Raw genomic sequence first — 8,099 nt, 5'->3', positions numbered from 1 at the left:
TCCCCAAAAATCCCCTTGGCTCAGCAGGAAAGGTTCAGAAATTCGGGGGGGTTGAGCTGTCACCTGCAACTCTTCCCAAAACACCACCTAGAAGTCTCTGACTTCCTTGAAATTCTTTTTTTTTTTTTTTAAAACCCCCCCTAGAAATCTCTGCCTTCCTTTAAATTTTTTTTTTTTTTTTTTTTTTGTCCCATTTTCCAGTCCCTGCCTCCTCCAGCTCCTGTCCAAACACAGCAGGATCACGGAACATTTCCCTTCCCTTAACGAGGGATGAAATCGAGGGGCAGTTATTAATTAACAGAGGCATTAATGACTTCCCATCCTCGCTGGTGGCACAGATGGGCTCATGCTGCAGACGGGGGGAGATGTTCCCCTCATTTCCAGTGGCAGCTCCCAGATTTGGGACAACCACAGCAGGCAGGGTTTTTCCTTAGAGAAATGCTGTTCCTGGGCAGGAAAATTCCCTTTTTCCTCACTCTCCCATGAGAGGGATGAAATCCCAGCCTGCCCCACCCTCATTTCCTTTGTCTCCTCTGAAAATGTGGCCCCAAAGGAGTTGGATGTTGGAATCTGGGGCTGTTTGGGCACAGATTAGTGCCCAGGGCTCGGTGTCAGGACATCCCCAGCACCTGGGCAGCCTCTTCCCCCTCCCACAGCTCAGACCCTATATTAGAAACCCTCAAAAATGAACATTTTCCACCCAAAATCCCATTTCCAGCTGCATTTCTGCTGCCGTGGTTTCCCCAGGAGCACCACCACCATCTCCATTCCTGCCTGGAGAACGAGAGTGGGGCACCCTTACCCCCAGCTCTCCTGGCACAGCTTCACCCACTCCTGATTTTCCAGCTTCTCCTGACGGGAACCTGCCCTCATCCAGCTCTTTCCCTTCCCAAAACAGCTCCCACCCACCTGGAGCCCGGGCTGGCCCCAGCAGCCACAGCCCACCCACGGCCCCACCAGCACCCTGCAATTAAAGTTATTTCAGCGCCAGAGCCACCGTCCTGCCCTGGAGAGGGCTGGATCCAAAAGGGAAGCTCTGTGGCCCTGGGGACCAGCTGGGGGGGGGATTAATTTAAAAATTACCCCCCACTAAAAACATCCTCGAGAGAGGCCGGGTTGGCGGAGCTGCTGTCCCAGCAGCCCAAAATTCCCTCGTGGCTCAGCCCAAAGGCTCCCAGAGGGATTTTCCACGGCATTTTGGGCATTGCAGAGCTGCACCAGCCCCACGCCAGGGGCTTTGGCTCTGGTAAAAACCGTCTGTGCTCCTGCTTTGGGAATTCCATTTCCTGGGCGAGGAGAGCCCGGGTGGATCCCTCCCTCCTGGCCAGCTCTAATCCTTGGTAATAAATTGATGGGGTCCTTGCTCCAGCTTTGGGGCTGCAGCTTCCAGGGGTTTACCTGGGAAATTAGGGTTTCTCCCCTAAGAAGAGCATAAAACCCTCAAATAATCATCAAATAATCCCAATTAATGTGAGGAGCCACAGGACAAAACTTGGAGCAGGAGATGGTGGTGGGAAAGTTGATTGTGGTGTGGAGAATTCCTGGAGAAAATCCCCAGGAAACCTTGAGAAAACTCTGAGAAAATCCCAAGAAACCCCAAAAAAACCCTGAGAAAACCAATTTTCAGTGAAATAAAGGCCCTGGTTCTACCCAGGGCTGGAAGCAGCTCCAACATCCACGTGGATGGAGAATCCAAGGTCAAAGCTGCTGATGCAAAGAAAAAAGTTGTGGGATTTGTCTTGGGAAATAGTTCCAGGGACCCTGGGGACTCACAGAAGTTTGTCACGAGTAAATCCATTAATGTGGCTCTGTTTTGGGGGAGAAACTTCCCTCCTGGCTTTTCTGTGCTGCCAAAGAGGAGATGGTGGAGCTGGAGATCCCAGTTCTTCCTCATCCCCGGAATCAGAGGAGAACCTGGCTCTTCATTTCAACACAAGTTTCCTCAAACAGGAGATGCCAAATTCACTTTGGGAGAAACTTGCAAAATAGAAAAGCCTGAGATGAGATTTTTCCAAAAGAAAAGAGGGATTTGGAGCTGATGCTTTGTGCCTCAGTTTCCCCACTTTGGGAAACACATTGGATTCCACTGGTGGAAATGCTATAAAACACTCAAATTCCTGTTAATGAATTAAAATAATTCTTAGTGACCCCAAAAACCTTGAGACTCTCCCACCCAGCCTTTCAAACTCCCAGAGAAAGTCAATGTGCCTTCCCAAACATCCCTAACTGTTTATGGAAGATTCATTTTCACTCAGTCAAAGGCAAATTTTGAGGAATTCCCTTTTCCCAGGAGTTGCAGCTCCCCCTCACATGGTCAAACCCTGGGATGAGATTGGCTTTGATATCCACAGGGAACAATAACCCACAGGGGTGATCCAAAGCTGGGACCACATGGAGAAGGACAGGGAATGTGGAACCTGCTCCCAGTCCAAACCAGCAGCAGGATGCCAGAATCCTCATCAGCCCAAAGCCCCAGGGCTGGAGGAGCCCCCTGAGGCCATCGAGTCCAACTCAGAAATGTCCCATGGAAATGGGAAATATCAGAGTCGGTCCTGTGGAAATGCCCAGAGTCTGTCCATGGAAATGGGAAATGCCAGAGTCTGTCCATGGAAATGGGAAATGCCCAGAGTCTGTCCATGGAAATGGGAAATATCCAGAGTCTGTCCTGTGGAAATGCCCAGAGTCTGTCCATGGAAATGGGAAATGCCAGAGTCTGTCCATGGAAATGGGAAATGCCCAGAGTCTGTCCCTGGAAATGCCCAGAGTCTTTCCATGGAAATGGGAAATGTCAGAGTCTGTCCACGGAAATGTCCAGAGTCTGTCCACGGAAATGGGAAATGCCAGAGTTTGTCCATGGAAATGGGAAATATCCAGAGTCTGTCCCATGGAAATGCCCAGAATCTGCCCCTGGAAATGGGAAATGCCAGAGTTTGTCCACGGAAATGCCCAGAGTCTGTCCCTGGAAATGTCCAGAGTCTGTCCATGGAAAGGGGAAACGCCAGAGACTGGCCCGTGGAAACGGGAAATGCCAGAATTTGTCCATGGAAATGCTAGAGTTTGTCCATGGAAATTCTCAGAGTCTGTCCATGGAAAGGGGAAATGCCAGAGTTTGTCCATGGAAATCGGAAATGTCCAGAGTCTGTCCACGGAAATGGGAAATCCAGAGTCTGTCCCTGGAAATGCCAGAGTCTGTTCCATGGAAATGCCCTGAGTCTGTCCTGTAGAAATGGGAAATGCCAGAGTTTGTCCACGGAAATGGGAAACGTTCAGAGTCTGTCCCGTGGGTCAGGGTGCGAATCCACGGCTTTCCCACCGGGAGGAGGAGTCCTGCTCCAGGTGGAGCAGCAGGTGGCCCGGATATCCTACTCCAGGTGCAGCAGCAGGTGGCTCAGGCACTCCGCGGGTCCCGCTGCCCCCGCGGGGGGAATCTCCCGGCACAGCTCACAGCCCGGGGCAGCCTCGCCGCTGGGGCCGCTGCCCTCCTCCAGCACCCAGCCCGGAGTCCAGCAGCTCTGCGAGGAAAAGGGGATTTGGGGACAGAGAAACCCGCAGGAGTGCCCTGGGCCGGCCCCCAAAAAGGGCTGGGCTGGAGCCTAGGGGGGCTCGAGCTGCCCCTCACTCCGTCCTCCCTGAATCCCACTGGGCAATCCCATGTCCGTGTGGCTCCCGAGCCTCCCCCAGCGCTTCCCACGGGCCAAACCAGGAGGAAAACTGGCTTTGAGCAGCAAACTGGTGCACATTTGTCACCTGTCCCTGTGCCATTGTCATCTGAGCGCTGATGGGGCCCCAAAAAGACACAGCCCCACTTCCCCCTTCTCCTTCAAAAACTCCCTCCCAAGTACAGCCCAACATCAGAGTTATCTCCAGGAATACCCAGCCCCTGAAGCCATTAAGGTATTGTTAAGGGTTTCATTTAGGAAAAGAAATGAAAGAAAATGGGTTTGGCATCCCAGGGACCCTGGGTGGGAAGGCCAGGACTGGGATGAAGGTTCAGCAGGAGGCCTGAGGGGCCAGAGCTCAGGGAGGTCTGTAGAAATCCTTCCAGAATGAGAGGAATCATTTGGAATGATTTGGAAATGTGTTTTGGGGTGTGGGGATCAGAGAGAATAAAGGAACTACTTTAGAGCAGTTTAATTGGAAGATTCAAAGGAGGTTGAGAGAACTTTTCCCCAGCTGACTCCTCCAAGGGATCCTCAAAGCCTCCGTGAGGATCAGGGCAGGGATGTCCTGGCTGGACAGCCGGACCTCAGGGGCTTTCCCCTAGGAACCAGAAAATTGGGTGCCCAGAGACTTTTAAAGGAAATAATCCTTTTAAAGGAAATAACCACTCTGGCACACTTCCCAGATGTCCAGGGCTGATGGAGAGGAGGCTGAAGTGTCCCTGATGCCATGGACTGAATTCTCCCCAGCCTCCCCCGTTACCTTCAGGGGCCCTCGGATCTCCACCAGAGCCACATCCCCGGGAGCCTCTTCCCTCTCCAGCGCGTCCGGGGCTTCATAGAGATCCAGAAGATTTGGGAAGGATTCCCCAGCCCCTGGATTGAGGGTCTCCAGCTCCCGAGGGCTGCAGGGAGCTCTCCCTCCTTCCCAGGGCACGGGGAGGATCCAGGTTCTCCTCCGGGTGGGCACTTCTCCCTCCTGCCCCTCGCTGCTGCCCAGAGCTGCTGCTCCTGCAGCTCCTGCAGCCCCTGCGGCTCCTGCAGCCCCTGCGGCTCCTGCGGCTCCTGCGGCTCCTGCAGCCCCTGCAGCCCCTGCGGCTCCTGCGGCCCCTGCAGCTCCTGCAGCCCCTGCGGCTCCTGCAGCCCCTGCAGCCCCTGCGGCTCCTGCGGCCCCGGCGCCATGCCCAGGGCTCAGGGACAGCCTGCTGGTGGCCCGGGGCTGTCCCATGGGACAAGCAGAGCCCTCCAGGTGGGATGTGGAGGGTGTCAGAGCTCCTGGGTGGTTTTGGCGGCTCTCAGGTGGCCTTTGTCCGTCCCCTGTCCCCACGTCCTCCGTGCACTGGACAGGCAGCGACACCGGGATGTCTTTGGGAGAGAGGGAGGCACAGGGGTCATTCCCGGGAATTCAAAGGGGGTTTTTTTTCTCTTTCCATTGCTCTGTTTCCCGTTGGGCTTGGGGAGCCCTTGGGCTGGCAGAGCTCACCTGTCCCCTCTGGAGCCTGGGCCACCAGAGGAAGGACACTGAGGACAGCCAGGGAGGGTGGGGGATGGGGAACCATCATCTCCTTCAGGAGACCAGGACGTACCCGTGTCCCCAAACTCCAGGTTATTCCCAGGAAGGGCTTTGGTTTAAGTCCTGGAAGGACATGGGTGGAGAGGAGGGAGCCCCAAGGCAGGGAGGCTGCAGTTTCCCAGCACAGCTTTGTCCAAACTGTTCCCTCCTGGCCACAAAATTCCCATTTTAGGGTTGGGGAAATGGTGCCAGACCCCGTGGGGGTGCTGTGAGTGTTTGGGAGAGAGGAGAGGGGGAATCCTTGGAAAACCAGAGGGTTCCTGGGTGTTTTCTGGGCTGTAGATCCTCCCCAGTCCTGCTCTCACCCCCTCCAGGTGATGCTCCCAGGACCAGGAGCATCCCTGAGCAGCAGCACCCAAAGCCACGATGGGCTCAGGGCACCTTCCTGCTCCAAGCCCTTTCATCCCACCAGAGGAACTGCTGAGGGCACCGGGACCAAGGTGGGAACGACCCTGCCAGGACCAGGGTGGGAATGACCCTGCCAGGACCAGGGTGGGAATGATCCTGCCAGGACCAAGGTGGGAGTGACCCTGCCAGGACCAAGGTGGGAATGACCCTGACCCTGCCAGGACAAGATGGGGGTGACCCAAATGTGCAGTCCGGGGACTCTGCAGGTCCCACTCACCCAGGACTGGTCCCTTCCTGGCCCTCAGCCTCTGGAGGAGCCTCCCCTGCTCCGAGCACAGCTCCTGCAGCCTGGCCACCTCCGCCCAGAGCTGCAGGAACACCTCCTCCATCTCCATCACACCGGGGCAGGGGGGAGGAGAGGGAGCGAGCACCTGGTAACAGCAATAATAATCACATTAATAATCATCCGCTGGTAACTGGTGTTATCCAAGGGCAGGAGGAGCTGCCGGGGTCATCCCGAGCTGGTGGGATGGGGAGGGTCAGGTGCTGCAGGTGTGTGGGACTGCACAGGGAGAAGCATTCCCAGTTCTGTCATAATTTAGGAAGAAAAAAAAAAAAAAAAGAAAGAAAAAGGAAGAGGTTCTTCCTAAGAGGAGCCAAGCTGGGCTTTTCCACCTCTCCCCCACATCTTCCACGAGCTCCAAACAACACAAAATTCCCGTTTAGTAAAAAAAAAAAAATCTGCCTGGAAAAAGCTGTATTTCCAAGTCAGTACCAAAGGATCGATTTTTGGGGCATGAGAGCAAAAACTCCTAAAAACAAACCCATCCAAGGAATGATGTCCAGGGGTGGGGACACAATTCCCTTTTTTGAGCTGCTCAGCCCCTTCTCCTCCCAAAAATACCCCCGGAAGCACCACCCAGCATCAATTAACCAAATGTTGGCATTATGGAGGAAAATCGCGTTCCCCACATTTGTCCCCTCTTTAACAGCTGTATTACGGATTAAACTTCCCAGTTTTCCCATCTTGCACCAATTATTACCGGGAGAAAATATAATAAATAAACCCAAAGCTGGGCACAAATCTGCAAAGGGGATTTGAAAACATGAATATGCAAATCAGCCTGGTTTCCTGTCAGCTCCTCCAGGTTTGCTGCCGCTCAGCGCCGCGAGTTTCAGCTCGGCGTTAAATTTAAGCTCTGGCTCAAATTAGGGGTTTGGCTGGAGGGTTGGATGGAGCCGCCTCCGGCGCTGTGGATTCCCCGGGAGGGTTGAAGGGCAGAAATCCCGAAGGAAATGCACTTGGAGCGAGGAAAACCTCAGAGGAGATGGTAAGGTTTGCTCCCAGCGCAGGGAATCGCGGTGCTCGCCCCGCACCGAGGGGGACCCTCACCCCAATTTTGGCTCTTTGGCTTCTTCTGCTCCTGAAAACCTTCAAAGTAAACATTTTTCCCCCCCCCCCCCCCACAAGGCAGCCAACTCCACCTCTAATTCAAGTTTTGTTTTGCCTAAGAGTTGTCTATAAAGACGCCAATTAATTATTAATTGGAGTGTGACACCGAGCCGCCACTCCCTAACAAGCCTGGGAAGATTTTGTTGTGGATTTCATCCCAGCCCTGCCAGGGTTCCTCGGGTCTCGACTCCTCATTTCCCCCAGACTGGTGCCACCGGGACAAACCTGCAGGAGATTTTTATGTCCCAAAAAAACTTCTCCTCTCCCAAACTGCAATTAAAAGCAGCAATTTGGGAGCACAGAACTCCCGTTTGCGGGGTTGGCAGAGCGGCGCCGACGGGCAGAGCCCGGCGGGGTGGGGGAGACGGGGCACCCAAAATCCCATCCCCACGGCCCAGCCCGGCGTGGACCCCAAAACCCTTCTCTTTCCCCCAAAAGTGACTTACCGTGGAGGGAACCGTCCTGGCCCTGCCCGGTGGCCGCGGTGACGCCGAGCTGAGAGCGGCGGGTCCTGAAAGTCGAGCAGCAGCAAATTTGGGGGTGGGAATTTCCCTTTCGGGTTTTGAGCGAAGAGCGAAACCTCCGAAGCAGGAAACGAAAGGGGAGAGAGCGATGGCTTCGAAGAGAACTCGGAAAAGCCCCGGGGAGGGCGATGGAGGCCCCGAAGGGCTCGTGGGGACCGAGGGTTGGCTCCAGTCGGTGCCTCAGTTTCCCCTCATAACTTATTCCAGCTCGTTAGCCCTTTAATCTGGGGCTGAGGGGTGTTTGTGCCCCGGAGACCTCATGCCCTGTAAACCAGTTAATATTCCAGCTAATATCCCAATAATCCCGATTAATCCTCGCTCTGCTCCAGCTCAAATCTCCCAAATCCTCCGCGCAGCACAGGAGCCAAAGGAAAATCCTTGGCTGGATGTTGGAGCCCGCCCGGGCCCGTCCCCCTGGGGCTTTTCCCGTGGCCATCCTGCTTCTCCCAGCGCGCCCAGTGCCAGGCGCTTACTGGTCCCAGCACACCTAGAGCCATGACTTTGGCACGTCCATAAACCCCTGCGACCCCCAGTGTGCCCAG

The sequence above is a fragment of the Pyrgilauda ruficollis genome, unplaced genomic scaffold (assembly GCF_017590135.1).
Source record: "Pyrgilauda ruficollis isolate IOZ18807 unplaced genomic scaffold, ASM1759013v1 scaffold248, whole genome shotgun sequence".
Lineage (NCBI taxonomy): Eukaryota > Metazoa > Chordata > Aves > Passeriformes > Passeridae > Pyrgilauda > Pyrgilauda ruficollis.
The sequence above is the reverse complement of the archived record's forward strand: the minus strand, read 5'-3'. Positions refer to the sequence as shown.